The following is a 17,416-nucleotide window of genomic DNA, read 5'->3' as shown; positions in this document are numbered from 1 at the left end:
CACTAAAGAGAGAAGCAGAACAAGAAAAGTAGTAGAACCTTGATATCTTTAAAAATTCTGAAAGAAGAGTGGGGGAACCAGAACCAAGGGACACACAAGGTAACATTTGGTACTCTTGCCATGTTTCTCTCCATACATATATACATACATATATAATACTTGTTTTTATTTATATTAAATTAATTTTTATATTCATAATTATTACCCATAAACAGCACGTGTAAACTACAGTTACATGCCAAGAGGGCATTAAATCCAGCTACTCGAGAAATGAGTTTTGAACAGAGGTTGTTCAAAAATAAAATTTTAATTCCTTGGGAAATTCTGACACTTTTTGCAATTTGGAATGAAAACATATTCAGTGAAAACTCAAAATTTTCCTGTGGAATGAAAATTCGGAAAAAATTGTATTTTGATGCAAGTCAAAATGAAATGCATCAAAGCAATAAAAGTGAAGTGAAACACTTGTAGCTTTATCAAAACTAAACAAGAACACTGAAATGTTTTATTCTTTTTTACTTTTTTTCTTTTGACAATTTCTTTCCCATGCTTTCTGTTTCATTCTAGATTCTAGAAGTAACTTCTTTTGTGAGACAAATGTTTTTACCACCTGCTCATATTGCTCCTATTGAAATAAATTAATTGACAAGGGCATATTGAAGGTTACAATATAGATGCCCAATTTTATTTGTTGCCCACATAGAATGGGTCATTTGTTGTTTTATACATATGGCTTTATTGCACTCATGTTTCAGAATCTCATAGTGTCTCCTTTTCTCTAGCATTGAGTGATACCTATGGAGGGAAGTATGACTTCAAACTGGTCATTTTCTATCTCAGCGATGGTTTTGAGCTTTGTGTTATATAAAATTAAAATATTTTCTCAAAATATGGATTTGGGCTTTTTGTATACTTCCGACAGCATCTTTTTACAGATGATTAATATCCATTAACTTAGGCTTGAATAAAGACTGGGAGTGGATGTGTCATTACACAAAGTAAAACTATCCCTCCCCCACCCTGTTCCTCACACGTTCTTGTCAACTGCTGGAAATGGCCCACCTTGATTACCACTACAAAAGGTTTTTTTTCTCTCCTGCTGGAAATAGCTCACCTTACCTGATCACTCTCATTACAGTGTGTATGGTAACACCCATCGTTTCATGTTCTCTGTGTATATAAAATCTTTCCACTGCATGCATCCGATGAAGTGAGCTGTAGCTCATGAAAGCTTATGCTCAAATAAATATTAGTCTCTAAGGTGCCACAAGTACTCCTTTTCTTTTTGCTGATACAGCCTAACATGGCTGTTACTCTGAAACCTGTCATTCTATTATGTTACACTTTTTTTGGTAAATTGCAATATTACTTACAAAATGCAAATGAACACTTCAAAGTATAATGAATAACTTGCTGGTCTATACTTTTTAAAAAGTACATTATACAAAGATTTGACTATGTTCAAAAATACTTTGACATGATATATAATAGTTGCTAGAGTGGTAGATGGCCTGGTTATCTAGTTTTTTTGTACAATGTATCAAGTACCTACCCTGGAAGAGGCTTTAGAGTGTATTTATTAACATTTTAGTAACACTTGCACATCTCACTGGAGTGAAGTAATTGGCCATGCTACAATTCCATGTGTGACAGACTGAGATATTCCTGGGTCAATTTAACTCAGTTTTGTACTGTAATTTCCATGTTGGATTCGGACACCCATCTTGTCTTATGTGCTGAGCTAATTTCTAATCTTGCCCAAGGTAAAGTTATGATGTTGTATTCCAGTCAGCTGCCCTTCCCAGGAAAGGTGCTTGACACCTGCTGAAAGCACTATCCGTGAGAAGCCACCAAGAGTACGTCTGCACAGAAAGCATTGTGGTGAATCTCGGAGGTCTACAAACTGTGGCTCACGGGGCTCATGCTGCAGTGCTCAGGCTCTAAAGACTTGAGGGGGATGTGGGCTTCAGAGCCCAAGCTCCATCCTGAGCCTGAATGTCTACACAGCTATCTCTAGTGCTGTAACACAAGCCTGAGACTGTAGATGGGGCTCTAAGACTTGCTGCCACAGGATCCTGCTTGCTATGTAGGCATGCCCCAAGACAACAGTGTGTGTTTTGAGCCTGTCTTCATGGTCATCCACATGGAACAATAGAAGCCTGACTGGGGGAGGGGGCTGAAGCTTGTCAGCCTGGGCACAAGGCTATAAGGGGAGAGTATTTGAAAGGGCATCTGTGCTCTGGGATGTGGGGTTGTCCATCGCCACATGCAAGAAGAGCAAGCTGGAGATAGAGCAGCGAGGAGGGATTCTGCCTAGCCTGAAATACTGATAAGACCTCAGACTCACAGAAACGGTGAGACCAGATTTTGGTGGTAGGGGGGTGGGGGATTTCAGGATTTTGGTTAATTTGCAAAGATCTGTTACTCTAGTACTTTATAAGAATAAAGTGGTTATGAAATTCCATTGCTAAGCCTGTTTTCCTTTCCTGTCACATTGTCCCTGAAGGGGTTAAACTAGAAGCCAGAGTGCTCATAGCTACGTGGATCTATGGTGGGGGAGGGAGGGTCCGAAAGTAAGGAGCTCAGGAGGTCTAAGTCTCTGGTTCTAGGATCTGAGGCTGCTGAATTGCTCTAGAGATCCAGAACTAGGAACTATGACCAGATTCAATAGTTGGGGCAACTCACAACATATTGGTGTTGGTCCAGAGAGGCCTGGCCAGATTGTAAAACCAGGAATGGCTTGGTAACAGTCTACCTGATTGTTTTTTTTAATTAGTGTTCTGAGTGACAGTATACATATATTTTTAGGTTTGAGTCTAGAGTAGTGTTTTGGTTTTGTTGCTTTGGTCTGATGGTGGTGATGGCTGGGAGTGATTTTTACTAGGGCTGTTGATTAATCGCAGTTAACTCGTGAAATTAACTAAACAAATTAATCTTGATTTTAAAAAATTAATCCTGATTAATCACATTTTTAATTGCACTGTTAAACAAGAGACTACCAGTTGAAATCTGTTAAACATTTTGGATGTTTTTCAACATTTTTCACATATATGTTGTATTCTCTGTTGTACTTGAAATCAAAGCATATATTTTGATTACAAATATTTGCACTGTAAAAATGATACAGAAGAAATAGTATTTTTCAATTTACCTCCTACAAATACTGTAGTCCTGAAAGCGTAACTTACAAATGTAGATTTTATTTTGTTACATAACTGCACTCAAAAACAAAACAATGTAAAACTTCAGAGGCTACAAGTCCACTCCGTCCTACTTCTTGTTCAGCCAATCACTAAGACAAACATGTTTGTTTACATTTACAGGAGATAATGCTGCCCTCTTCCTATTTACAATGTTACCAGAAAGTGAGAACAGGCATTTGCATGGCACTTTTGTAGCCGACATAGTAAGGTATTTACCGTTTGCCAGGTATGCTAAACATTCATTGCCACTTCATGCTTCAGCCACCATTCCAGAAGATATGCTTCCATGCTGATGACACTCGTTAAAAAAAAATACGTTAATTAAATTTGACTGAACTCCTTGGGGGAGAATTGTATGTTTTATGCTCTGTTTTACCCAATTCTGCCATATATTTCATGTTCTATCGTCTTGGATGATGACCCAGTACATCTTGTTCATTATAAGAACACTTTCACTGCAGATTTGCCAAAATGCAAAGAAGGTACCAATTTGAGATTTCTAAAGATAGCTACAGCACTCGACCCAAGATTTAAGAATCTGAAGTGCCTTCCAAAATCAAGAGGGACAAGGTAGGGAGCATGCTTTGAGAAGTCTTAAAAGAGCAACACGCTGATGCGAAAACTACAGAATCCGAACCACCAAAAAAGAAAATCAGCCTTCTGCTGGTGGCATCTGACTCAGATAATGAAAATGAACATGTCGGTCCACACTGCTTTGAATAGTTTTTGAGCAGAACCCGTCATCAACATGGACGCATGTCCCCTGAAATGAGGGTTGAAGCATGCACATCTGGTATGTAAATATCTTGCGATGCCAGCTACAACAGTGCCATGAGAACACATGTTTGCACTTTCAGGTGATGTAAACAAGAAGCGGGCAGCATTATCTCCTGCAAATGTAAACAAACTTGTTTGAGTGATTGGCTGAAGAAGTAGGAGGACTGAGTGGACTTGCAAGCTCTAAAATTTTACATTTTTATTTTTGAATGAAGTATTTTTGTACATAATTCTATATTTGTAAGTTAAACTTTCGTGATAGAGATTGCATTACAGTACTTGTATTAAGTGAATTGAAAAATATTGTTTCTTTTGTCTTCTTACAGTGCAAACACTTGTAATCAAAAATAAATATTAACTACTACTTGGTTCTGTAGTCTAACTGAAATCAATATATTTGAAAATGTAGAAAACATCCAAAAATATGTAAATATATTGTATTCTATTGTTTAACAGTGCAATTAATTGCAATGAATTTTTTTAATCGCTTGACAGCCCTATTTTTTTACATACAGAGGCATTGTTTTAATTTTTCTTTCTTTTTTGCTTTTTTTTTAAATCCCTTAGTGCATTGTGGTGAAAGCTAGTGTATGCTGTTTTGGTTTGGGAAAAGCCAGAAGCTGTGTGTTTGTTGATTAGAAGGTTTTGAAGCAGTGACTTCATTGATACTAAGTATTTCAACCCTGAGGCTTAGACCGCTAAACTATTCCCCACCTGCTATTTACCTGACACAGATTCTACTCTTGGATTATGAAAAACGTACAGTCACTGCTCTTCCTCCTTAGAGAGGATTTCTCTTTATTTCACCTGATAAGCTTTAAGGTGGTCCCTAGCACATCTGGGGCACTAGTGTATTATAAATAATATTGTTCTGGGTACTTTATTCTATAAGACGCTAACAATGGCCACCATTAAAATGAAAAATGAACCTGGTTAAGGGAAAGCCAATTCTCTCCTACACTACAATTAAGTAAATCACCTTATCCCTTATAAATATCCCTATTTTAAATGTTTTTTTAAATCTATAAAACATTTTTCAGGAATAAGATAATGTAAAAAGTCAACAATTGGGTATATTATTGCCTTTTTTAATAAAAGGGTACATAAGATGATATCTGTGAACTTCAAACCGAGTACTCTTCATGTCTGTAAGAAAGAAAAACATAATTATAAAATACAGAGTATTAGAAGAAATCATAATAGTTACATCTAGTTACATTCGAGTATAGCTGGGACACGGGAAGTGGCGGGTTGCCTTGCATATAACAAAGTATTAGCAATCAGATGGGAAGCTAGCTTACTGACAGTTTGGTAGAAATTAGAACGGAAAGGAATGACTGCAGTTCCTCCTCCCCGCTCCCCCCCCCCCCAAAAAAAAGTTATACAATAACTTCAAAGATCTTTAAAAATATATTTTGGTAAATTTAACTGTTGCATGAGGAGGATGTTACTTACATTCATTACATTTCAATGCTTGGGTTCTTTTTGGTTGAAACTGGGTTTACACAATTTTTGTACCAGTGGAATGATTTCAATGAAGGATGCCTTTCTTTTCTTTTCTTTTCTTTTCTTTTCTCTTTCTTTTCTTTTCTCTTTCTCTTTCTCTTTCTCTTCTTTTCTTTTTTTTTTTTGGTCTTTGGGTTTTTGTTTTTTTGCTTGCTTTTATTGATTTAACTGTAACAATATAACCCCTGGTATGAATGCAGTTATATCAGTGCACCAGTATTGTTCATTCCTTTTCCTTTATAGGAATAAACTGGACTGGTGTACTCACCTTTATATCAATACAACTGCATACACACTAGGGGCCTTGTACTACTTTAACTATGTTGGAATAGTTATCACAAGACAACCTCTGTGTAGACAAGCCCTATGAGTGTAAGTTCTTTTTTCTCTTTTGTCTTTGTGGTGTTCTAATGTGATTGATTTGATTTGAGGGCAGGGAAAGAAGAGTTCCCATTCCTAGTGTTTGAGTGCTTTTGTCTTCATTGTTACATTTTGTTTTGGTGTGAATGGAAAATAGCTCCATGTGGGGGAGCTTATCTGATAACTCTAGTAAATGGGTACAGAAGAAGTTGTGCTAATGGGCTTTAAGGTTCTAGGAAGGGGAAGCCAGTTGCAAAGAGAACACTTGAGCAGGCTATCAAAACTTTTTTTTGAGGCGTAACTGAAGAACTAATGCATGGAGATAAAGGACTCAGCAAGTTGTGTATATGGCCCATTTGTGTTTCTGCTTAGAGGCACTAGTACCTATGATCAGGCTGGGCATTTAGTCTAAGGTAATCTTGTATGTGCAAGAGAACATCTGACCTTCATTGTAATAAGTTGTAGTAATCTTCCTCTTACTCTGCTGACAATCTTCTCACCCATATCCAAATGTACTTCACTGCCTCCCAGTCTCTTTCAACATGAAGATGGGGATGTTAAATTTGAACCTTATGATGCTACAAGTCTTCCCCCTGCCTACATTGCATCCCTCACTTGTGCACTATTTTTTCCACTGGTCTGGGCCCACTTCTCACTCTGTTATCACTTTCCTTTGTACCTCCTTTTCATGTGCTTGGAACCAAATGTATTCCTCCTTCAAATGACTCCTGAAACTACCCCTGTTCTGCACTGTCCATTGTTGTCTACTCTTCTGCTGTGTTGTTTGCCTCCTTCCTTGCTTCATCTTCATCTGTCCTTCCTTTCCTTAATGCTATATTTTGTCTGTCTTCACCTTGGTCTGATTTTAGATTGTGAGCTCTCTTGGCCAGGAATCATGTGGTTGATCAGTCATCTGTGAAGTACCATGAAAAGTCATGATACTATATAAGTATTTGTTAATAATAGCAATGAAGTAGGAGCTTCATGTGTGAGGTTTTTTGGTGATATTTTAAAATAAAACTGAGTATAATTTTCCCTATTGGTAATTTTGAAGGTCTGTTACTTCATGAATATTTATATGTTCATGAATCCTGATATCTGTCACTTGGGATGTTCAGAAATTTTCTGCATCAAATACATGACAAATATAACGGCTCTTTTTAGTCAATCTGGAGGAGTTTGCAAAAATATCTGATAGGGTTGTTTTACACATTTTTGCACTGAGTTTTGAAGCTCCCAGATAGCTTTGTTGCTTCTCAATTTTGACACCTATTTCAGTCCTCTTTGTAGTTTAATTAAATATAAGGTGGATCTATAGGCCCCACATACAAGGTGGTGGTATTTGAATTTGAACTGCTTTCTTAAATCAGTCCAAACTTTAATTTTCAACTTCCCAATTTTTGGGCTGTTCCAGTTAAATACATTCAAAGAGCTGCCTTAAGTAGCTTTGGTACTACAGCAACAACCCAAAAAAAACCCACCCCCGACAATAGTTGTCCTTTAATTTTTATTTTACATTGTTTCAGAGCCAAAATATTTATATAACTTTTCTGAGCATTTGAGTTATTTCTTTTTTGGGAGGGAGTCGGGGTCTTTCTTCCTCCTCTTCTATATTTTGTTTTTCTCATCCATAAATATCTGGCCCCATTGAAGCCAGTGGCAAAACTCCCCAATGATTTCAATAGGGCCAGGATTTTGCCTACAATATATTGATCAATAGACTTCCCTGGGTTTAACTCTCCCTTTTAGAATCCATTATTGATGAAATTATGAAATGCTAGATCAACATTTTGTATTGTGCGGTACATAGAAGGAAATATTTAAAATCTCTGTGGTCAAAACTTCAGTTCATAATATTTTTTCTCAACATCTATCACTTCTCTGTCTAAGACATTTGCAATTTAATAACATAAATGATGTGGAATGTTTCCACCATATGTTCTTTAATATTTCAGGACTCTCTAGAAAGTGAGTTTTAAATAATGTATGCTACATATCTACAGGTTTCAGAGTAACAGCCGTGTTAGTCTGTATTCGCAAAAAGAAAAGGAGTACTTGTGGCACCTTAGAGACTAACCAATTTATTTGAGCATGAGCTTTCGTGAGCTACACTTAAGTGATCTGTAGCTCACGAAAGCTCATGCTCAAATAAACTGGTTAGTCTCTAAGGTGCCACAAGTACTCCTTTTCTTTTTGCTACATATCTAGGCACTAAAAGCAATGAAGACGTGTTAATTTGAAAGCCATTGCTGTTAGTAAGATGCGTTTCCACAAGGCATTATTTATTTGGAAATAATGATCAGGACGCTGTTGTGGTATAAAAATGTCAAAGCAGCCCAAATAGTTCACATTGCTACTCTAATTCATAAATATTCCATATTGAAAATGTATGAGTAAAATAGCTTCTGAAGTATCTGCAGAAAGATTGGGGGAAGCTTTATTTGGGAAATTATTAGTCTGGACTCACTAAAATATTCTAATATAACTCTTTGCCCTTCATTATTAACAGTGAATATTATTATCTATGTCCCATTCTGACATCTAATGCTCTGCTGAATATTATTAACATAAAGTATTTGGTGATAGAAACCTCCAAATAAGTGTGTTAAAGTTGAAACAATCTTTTTTTTTTTAAATTAAATGTTATTTTGCCATGTAGGTCTATTACACTTTAAATGAGGCAGCCAAATTTTTGTTGCATCTGGGTTTATTGGGGAGTAGTAGAAGACACTCTGAATAATGTCTAGTCAGTGGAACAGCTGCTGTTGACTTCAATGGACTTTGGATCTGGCTTTGAGGGATTTTCTGCTATAGCTATGCCGAGTCTATTTTGCTATGTAAACAAGCCTTAAGTCAGTGGTCCTCAACCTTTCCAGAGTACTGTACCCCTTTCATTAGTCTGTACCCCCAAGTTTCACCTCACTTAAAAACTACTTGCTTACAAAATCAGACATAAAAATGCAACAGTGTCACAGTACGTTATTACTGAAAAATTGCTTACATTCTCATTTTGTCTGTATGAAATTTTAATTTGTACTGACTTTGCTACTGCTTTTTATGTAGCCTATTGTAAAACTAGGCAAATATCTAGATGAGTTGATGTACCCTCTGGAGGACCTCTGAGTACTCTCAGGCGTAAACAGACCCCTAGTTGAGAACCACTGCCCTAAGTCACCTGGCGTCCCGACGTATAGACATTATATAGAGTATAGATTTCTCAACAGAATTTTTTGTACCTCGGCTGATAAAATGAATAGTGCAATTATAATTACCTGGAATATGAGGACTGAACACTTTTCCTGGCATGAGTTTTGGGGGTGGTTCTGTTTTTTAATTCCTATGCAAAGCCAGCTATGAAGTGGCTCAGTGATAGGAGACGAATTAATCAGAAATAGAATATGAGAAACTGAAAAGGGATTGGGTGTAGGACAAGATTTTTTTTTTTTTTTTAGTGGGAGGGGGGAAGGAAAAACTTGTGATGGTATTGATTAAGACAATCTAATAACTTCTCCCCCAGTAGAGTCTGACAATGAAGGTAGAAATGGGAGGGCTAATAAATAATAATTCTTATACCACAAATGAGAAAACACAAAGCTTTTTTTTTTTTTTTTTTTTTTTTTTGACTGCAGAAATCGTAGATTGGGGATGAGGGGAGAAGGGTGACTAGTGAATTTCAGATACATTAAAGACATGACAATGTCTTGTCCTGAACAATGTATCACCTTCGTCCAGTAAACTATTAACTATAACTTTCAGACTTAGCCTGATTTACACATGGGTGCACAAGAACCCCCAAGCAAGCTACACATACTTTTCAGCAGTGTTCAGTGCCCATAACTAGGATAGATAATGATGTCCACAACAAATGCTGGAGAATTGCAAAATTTCATGTTTTGAGTTACCAATTAATAATGTGATTTGACTTAATCTGGTAAACAAGTTTAAATCAGTAATTAAAGCATGGGACTAACATTATTTATTAGAGCAAAAGGAGTTCAGAAAAAAATATAAAAATTGAAATAAAATATTTGAAAAATAATAGAAAGATGTATATTGGGGTAGGAGGAGAAAAACCCTCTATGGAAAGGACTCAAAGCTGTAGTAAGCAGAATAACTAGTTATACCTCTAGACCAGTAGTTCCCAAATTTGTTCCGCCTCTTGTGCAGGGAAAGCCCCTGGTGGGTCGGGCCGGTTTGTTTACCTGCTGCGTCCGCAGGTTCGGCTGGTCGTGGCTCCCAGTGGCCACGGTTCGCTGCTCCAGGCCAATGGGAGCCGCAAAAAGTGGCGGCCAGTATGTCCCTCGGCCCGCACTGCTTCCAGCAGCTCCCATTGGCCTGGAGCAGTGAACCGCAGCCACTGGGAACCACGATCGGCCAAACCTGTGAATGCGGCAGGTAAACAAACCAGCCTGGCCCACCAGGGGCTTTTCCTGCACAAACGGCAGAACAAGTTTGGGAACCTCTGCTCTAGACAGAAAAAGTTAAGGGAATGGCAACTCAGATCTGCAAAAACACAAGAGGTTAGAGTAGGGGAGCATGTGTTTTTCTGAAATATTTTTGCTGTAATGTATATCTACACACAATGTATGTTAAATATTTACATCATTCAACACATGAGACTAGTTTTCCACCATGCTCAAGAATAAAACAAAATAGTTTCTCAGATATGCAAACAGTTCTTTTGAATAAGAATGAGAACACTGATGTCCATCATACCAATAAGCAGAATTTACATCTAACAAAAGCAGAATAGAAGAATAACAAAGAGAGAGAGAGAGAGAGGCTTTCCTACTACATTATAGGGTTTGGTGGTTGGGGGTTTTTTTGTTTGTTTTTTTTCCAAATTTTAGCAGAATTTGAAACTTGTTCCTTTTACCTTCTAAATCAAAAAATTTGGGAAGGCCAGGGAATCATTACAGGCTGAGAGAAATATCTTTAGTGTCTCTGTCTCTCATTTGCTAAATGGTTTTGTCGGAAATAGATTACAATGAATATGATTTGCAGAAAGTATTTTAGGAGTACTTGAACTTGAAAAGTGCTGTGATCAGCAAAATGTTTAAATTTAAAAAAAAATTTAAGAATTGCGGACTGTAGTATATGTCAAAGAAATTTGACTCACTGGTAGAGGGGAAGTGTTTATAACATCTAAGCAGAATTAAACATTAGCTGCATTTATCTAAGCTGACACCCTGTGTACCAAAACATAGCATGATGGGCTTTGAAATAGCCAGTATGTTAAACTGGAAAATAAGACTGATGGACCTTTTAACAGTAGAACAAATATTCGATTAATACAACATCTTGCAAGAGCGCAGACTTCTAAGAATTCTTCAACAGGGGACAGAGACAGTAACCTGTGAAGTCTCTTGAATTTAAATATCGTCTTTGGTATGAGATACAGCAAATGGTCTGATAATGGTTTCTTTGCATTAACCTATGTATGCCTGCTTGCCTTTACTACTGAATGAAAAATACCACAGATCTGTCTGCTTTGACAAGTAAACATTTATTGTAAGTGACATGTATTTCAAAAGGATCTCCTTTGGAGGACAAAAGGTCAGTAACAAATAAATGCCATTTTTAAAAAAAGTATCAAAAGCAATAAAAGCCAATGTTCCATAAGCAGTTTTGTGTTGACAGTGTAATTGTGTGCACACATGTAGTTGTATATTATTTTTCTAGAGCTGGGCAGGGAACAGTTTTTCTGTCCCATCAAAATTTTTAAGAATTCAAAATGTTTTTCTTTTACATATTACACAAAAGAAAGATCTTTGTGGATATCTTTTTTTTTTGTGGGCGGGAGATGAAATCCCACACCCACACACCTGACAAACCAACTCATGGACCTAGAATAGGCAATAGTCCAGTTATTCGGGTATTGATCTATGATGTGAGAGACTCGGGTCCAAATCACTGCATCTAACACATGCAAGGTGAGTGCCCTGCCTGTTGGGCTATTAGTTATTCTGAGATGGGTCTCTTTCTTTGACCAGCAGTTCCAGTCTGGGCCTGCAAAAAAGTTATGTTCAAAATGACCTTCTCTCCAACAAAGTTATGGTTTTGATGAATCTGCATTTTCTGACAAAAAAACATTTTGCCAAAACATTTCTGAGTTTTAATTTCTTCAGTCTTTTTCTTATGTGGCTTTTTTATGTTTGATTCATTTCAAGGATTGTATTTCAGTATTAGCTCACATTATTAATTGAAATTTCCCCCTTTTTAAGCAATTTATTTTAATAAATCAAGGTATAATTTTAGATTATCTCCTTCAAATATGGACATAATTAACACATTCTTTGTACATAAGCAATTCATATTACTTAGGATGTGCAACAGACACTATCCACATATAGAGATATGTAGATCTGACCCATAAGGCAAGCAAATATGTAGCTTCTAATTTGGGGTGAAAGACACAGTGATGGGACAATGCTGTGAGAACCCCCACTCCAGGCATAAGCTGCTCCCAGCTACTTGCAACTAAATGATACTAGCCAATATCTCTGGTCCCAGACACAACCCTAGGAACCTTCCTCTTGCAGTGTCTAGTTAAGCCCGCTGGATGCTGCAAGCTTATATGAGTTCTTCAATGTTACAAAGAAATTGATATGTACCAGGCTGCTTATCCCAAGGGGAGTCTCTGACATGTTTCAAACCAAACACACTGCTTCAGGTAGAATAAACAAACACATTTATTAACTATAAAGATAGATTTCAAGTGATTATAATTCAAAGCATAACAAGTCAGATTTGGTCAAATGAAATAAAAGCAAAACTCATTCTAAGATCTTAACACTTTCAATGCCCTTACAAACTTAGATGCTTCTCACCACAGGCTGACTGGTTGCTCTTCAGCCAGCCTCACCGTTTGATCAGTGCTTCAGTCACTTGGTGTGGTGCCTGTAGATTTAGGTGGAAGAGAGAGGAAGAGCATGGCAAATGTCTCTCCCTTTTATCATGTTCTTTCTTCCCTCTTGGCTTTGCACCTCCCACCCCACCTCTTTTTCAGAATCAGGTGAGCATTCACCTCATCGCAGTTCCAAACTGACCAAAGGAAGGATGGTGACTCCCTTGAGAGTCCAACAGATTCTTTTGTTGCTGTCTAGGGCAGCATCCTTTGTTCCTGTGAGGCTGGGCTGGGTTTGTTCCATACACACCCTGATGAGGTGTGAACTTCCTCTCAGCTCTTGTAGAGTTTTTTCCTGGGCTTATTTTAAGCCATGAGGATACCTTTTTCAGCCTCATAATTATATGCATGAAATTATAACCTATAAGATTACTGTAACAATTACTATAACAACCATGCTCAGTGCATCATGAGCCTTCCAAAGACACCCAACATGAAAAACTTTGCATTGGATACTACACAATCATTTTATAAAGATGAACATGGGGGTGTAGGGTGTTTCCCTTGAGGTACAGATCATCACAGATAGTTCTTCTAATTTTGAGGGCCAGGAAGAAAAGTTATTAATCAATCCAGGCATATCTGTTCTCTCTACATCTTCCAGAATGATCTGCAAAGAAAGTGATTGGGACAGGAGAAAGCACCCTTGATGTATAAAGGGATGTGATGAATGTATGGATACATGTTGAGCAAGAGATGCAATGGAATAAAAAATACTGGGGAGGGGGGGGGGGGAAGGATTAGCCAAAGGTGTGAAGGGGAGAGCCACTGACTAGATGGTACATGCAAAATATGTACTGTCAATAAAAAGCCCAGAGAAAAGGGAAAGGTGTGGCTTTTTGCCTCAATTTAAAATATGAAATAGATGAAAACAATTACTTACTCTTGTGAATAGGAGTCATTTCACTGACTTAAGAGAGCACTGATTTAGACTCTTGGGCCCATGCTATTCAAAGGTACTTGGTTGTTGCTGCACTCAGCCTTGCAGCTCCTAACTGATTTAGGTGTCTAAACCTCATTTTCAAAAGGGGTTTAGGCACTTAGGAGACTTAGGCCTTTTGAAATTAAGATTGACACCTAAATCAGTTAGGCGTTGAAAGGTTCAGTACAACAACAGCTAAATACATTTAAAAATCCAGGCCTACATCTCTGGAGCAGAACGTGTATTTATTTGACAGCTGCATTTTAAATTTTAGCTTCTTTTTTCACTGTTTGATTTTTACCCTTTTGGAGTGTTTATCAAGTAGTTTTTGCATCAAGGTTGTTTTTCTGTTTAAGAAATACAAAGTAATTGTCTTGCCACCATCTGCTTTGTACACCAAATATATCGTACAACAGTTTGGAGAGACCTGCTCTCCCAGTATTTGGGCCTAGACCCAAACCCTTTCACACACATTTTAAGGGGAGGTGACTTGGGAATTGACTTAAATGAGAGGGACTCCATGTGGGAGAAGAAGTCTGCCTGCATGGAGCTTATGACAGTGGCCTAAGCTGATATTACCATATTTTTAAGGAAATGTGGAGATGTTTTAGTTCTTTAAGTATACTAATTAACAGACTGGAACAGACTTGGTAACAAAAATGAAAAAAAAAATTGATGTGTGAGACTTGTAGAATATTTTGATTTTATCTTACCAAGAGTATCAGAATGTCTAGAGAAAACGAGGATTAGGGTAGCAATCTTTTGAAATGTTTGTTTTCTGAAAAGGATGTCACGAGCAACAATATCTGACTTCACATACTTCAGAATTCCATTTTAAAAAAAAAAACCTTTTTACCATTTATGTAATTTTAAGTTCCCTTAAGCACTTATTCTATGCTACAATACATTGCTGCCCCCCTTTTTTGCAGTTATATTGTGTGACCCCACAAAACTGCCCTTTTGTCTTATCAGTTTAGTTCTGCTCTTTAGGAGACGGCTGGTGTATAGAACTGCTATCAAAACTGTCTGAAAAGGAAAAAGATCAACGCAATTTTAGCAGCCCCTTGGGCTTCAGCCAAGCACTAACCAGCACCAGCTAAAGATTGCAAAATAATTTATTTTGAAGGTTTAAATATATTTATAGTTTAATAAACAAATGCATCAATGGGTAAATTGACAGCACAGTGAATATGGCAGTAATGCACAGGTCCCGTTAGAATTGTGCAACTGATAATTTGTACACATCAGCTTATCCCTTGGTGTCAGGAAAGAAATGTATAATATCTACAGCATGTAGGCAATGGTGCACTTTAATTAATTCCTTGGTAAAATTATTATGCATTACAGTGTAGAGAAACAAAGCAAAAACATTCACTAATCAAAATGTTCAGTTAACAGAGCTTTTTTCCCCGATTAGTTTCATTGTCTTGCATTGCATCACTTATACCAGTTGGCTTGTTGTCAGTTTATAATTTGGACCTTCATATCAAACAGCAAAAAATTAATTACAGGAAAAGAAATCTCAATAGTACTTCTGTGCGTAGAGGTTTTCACAATTACTCAAACATGAATATTGCTGTATGTAGAAGAAATGAAAACTGGAGGGGGTGACCTAGCATATACTTTACTGGAACCATTCATTTTAATATACTTTAGTAATTTCCCTTCTCCAAAACGTAGATTTTAAACTTCTTTTCCCATACATAGAGATTCCTTAAAATATTGAAAAGCTTCTCAGAACTTTTGTATGTGGTATTAAGATTGCAGTAGATTGATGTGACTACCGGACCACACAAGTGCTATGAGTTCCTATGCAGGCCATATGCTGCCTATATTGATAGTTACCCCTGGTGTTCACATAGTGCTTAAAGATCTACCCTCCCCAGAACCCAGTTAGGACAACTAATGATCAGGCTCATGGTCATTAAGACAATGTCAGTCGAGCTGTAAATAATTTTGAGGGCACCATGAAACCTGAACAGGTCTCCTGGTCTTAGTGATGAACTGTCCACCACAGAGAACAAGAGAATTTCCTACCATTTCCACCTCTTCCCAAATCCCTTTATTTAAAAAAAAAAAAAAAAAAAAAGGGAGGGGGGGGGAACGACTCTCCTGTTTCAGCTACCAGAATGCACCTGATACAAGAATAATGGGAAAGGCTGGGGTCCACCTGTACCACCTCTGGCAAATAGCAGCATTGCCATCAGCAATTCCATGTGGTGTAGAAAATCCCAAAACACAAATTATTATTTAAATTAAAAGAAAATATGATGGCTGGGAGATCTGTCCCTCACTTACTAAGGTCATGCATAGCATTATCCCAGTCCTGGTGGTGTACTAACTCCCATAGTCTTTGTGACCCTATCCAGAGTCTTTGAAGGAATGTGTGAAAATGACATAAAAGGAATTACTGAAATTTCGCCAAACATCTACACAAGCTCTAGTATACACTGTGTTTTGGTAGGGTGGCAGGGAGGAGGAAACCAAACAATCTCCTGGATACTTAATCTATATGTGCAGCAACATCATCTGCATTCCACAGTATGTGACACCAGGAAGGCCTGGAGGACATTTCCAAGGGTGGCAGATGTTAATGTGGGTTATCAAACAGGCTTGTGTGAATTTTCATGGTTCAGGCTATAGGAACATTAGTTTGGTCAAAGAAATGATTAAAAGAAAAAAGAGACAACTACAAAAAATATATAGGAAACTCTTTTGCAATATTATCTGCATTAGAGATGTGCAAACACGTGGCAAATTGAATTTCATGTTGACAAACATAACCATTACATTTCACATTCGGCTTAAAACCATGAACAAAAATATGAAATAAATGGATCAGAATCACAGCAGGACTTTGACAATGACCTTGGAATAATAGCGGACTGCACACAAACTATGTTGACAATATGGTGAGGAAATTAAAAAAAGATACTGAGATACTGTTATAAAAGAGAATATGCATCTAATCAAATTTAATATTCTCTTTTAAGAGCCAAATTAGGATATTCTCCAGCTGCGATCTCCCTATTATTTAAAAGATTTTGGAGCACGTGGAATGGTATAGTGAAAGATGGCCAAAAAAAACCCCAACCATTAAAAGTCAGTTACTACATGTGCTGTGAAGGCAGGCAAGGAAATCAAAATCTGTCTATTTAAGGATAAAGTAAACAACACTGGAATATGAATATATAGATATAGTTAGTTATAGATACTATTGAATGTGTTAGACAATAAGACTTCAAGTTAGTGTTTCCACATTCCGAAATAGGAGAGAGTCCATACAAATCTCGACATTCAATATTTCTAAAAGAAACAAAAAGACCAGTAGTTGGTCCTTTTTTGAAACAGACAAAACAGATCATGAACCGAAAGGGCTAACAGGGAAAGGGGAATTTAATATAGTGTAGAAATTCAATAAAAGGTTAGGTAACTTGTTGAAGACAGGAGGGTTTTTATAAAGTGGGTTTTATATCCTTTTGGTGGACTATATATCATTTTGGATACCTGTTTGTTTTTATGACATCTTTTGGGTAACATGAGAAGCTGGATAATCTTGCTTTGTAAAGTCAGTCTTAACATCAAGCAGTCAGCTGTGATATATAAGGTAAGAGTGGACTTTAAGAAAACATTTGCTCTTCCATGACAAAAGAGTTTCCAATTATTAAGACAAAAATCAAGTGTAGTTTCTGGACTGTGGTATGAATAAAGGTAGCTCATATTTGGGACAGAATTACCCTT

General features: G+C 37.1%; 1 protein-coding gene across 1 annotated transcript in view; it reads left to right on the top strand.

Moving 5' to 3' along the window:
• The window catches only part of GBE1 (1,4-alpha-glucan branching enzyme 1), a 319,711-nt gene that overhangs the window by 244,430 nt on the left and 57,865 nt on the right, over positions 1-17,416 (top strand). The gene's annotated exons all lie outside the window — the stretch shown is intronic.

Source organism: Lepidochelys olivacea, assembly GCF_965140295.1.
Source record: "Lepidochelys olivacea isolate rLepOli2 genome assembly, chromosome: 1".
Classification (NCBI taxonomy): domain Eukaryota; kingdom Metazoa; phylum Chordata; order Testudines; family Cheloniidae; genus Lepidochelys; species Lepidochelys olivacea.
This window is presented reverse-complemented; position numbering and strand designations above follow the sequence as displayed.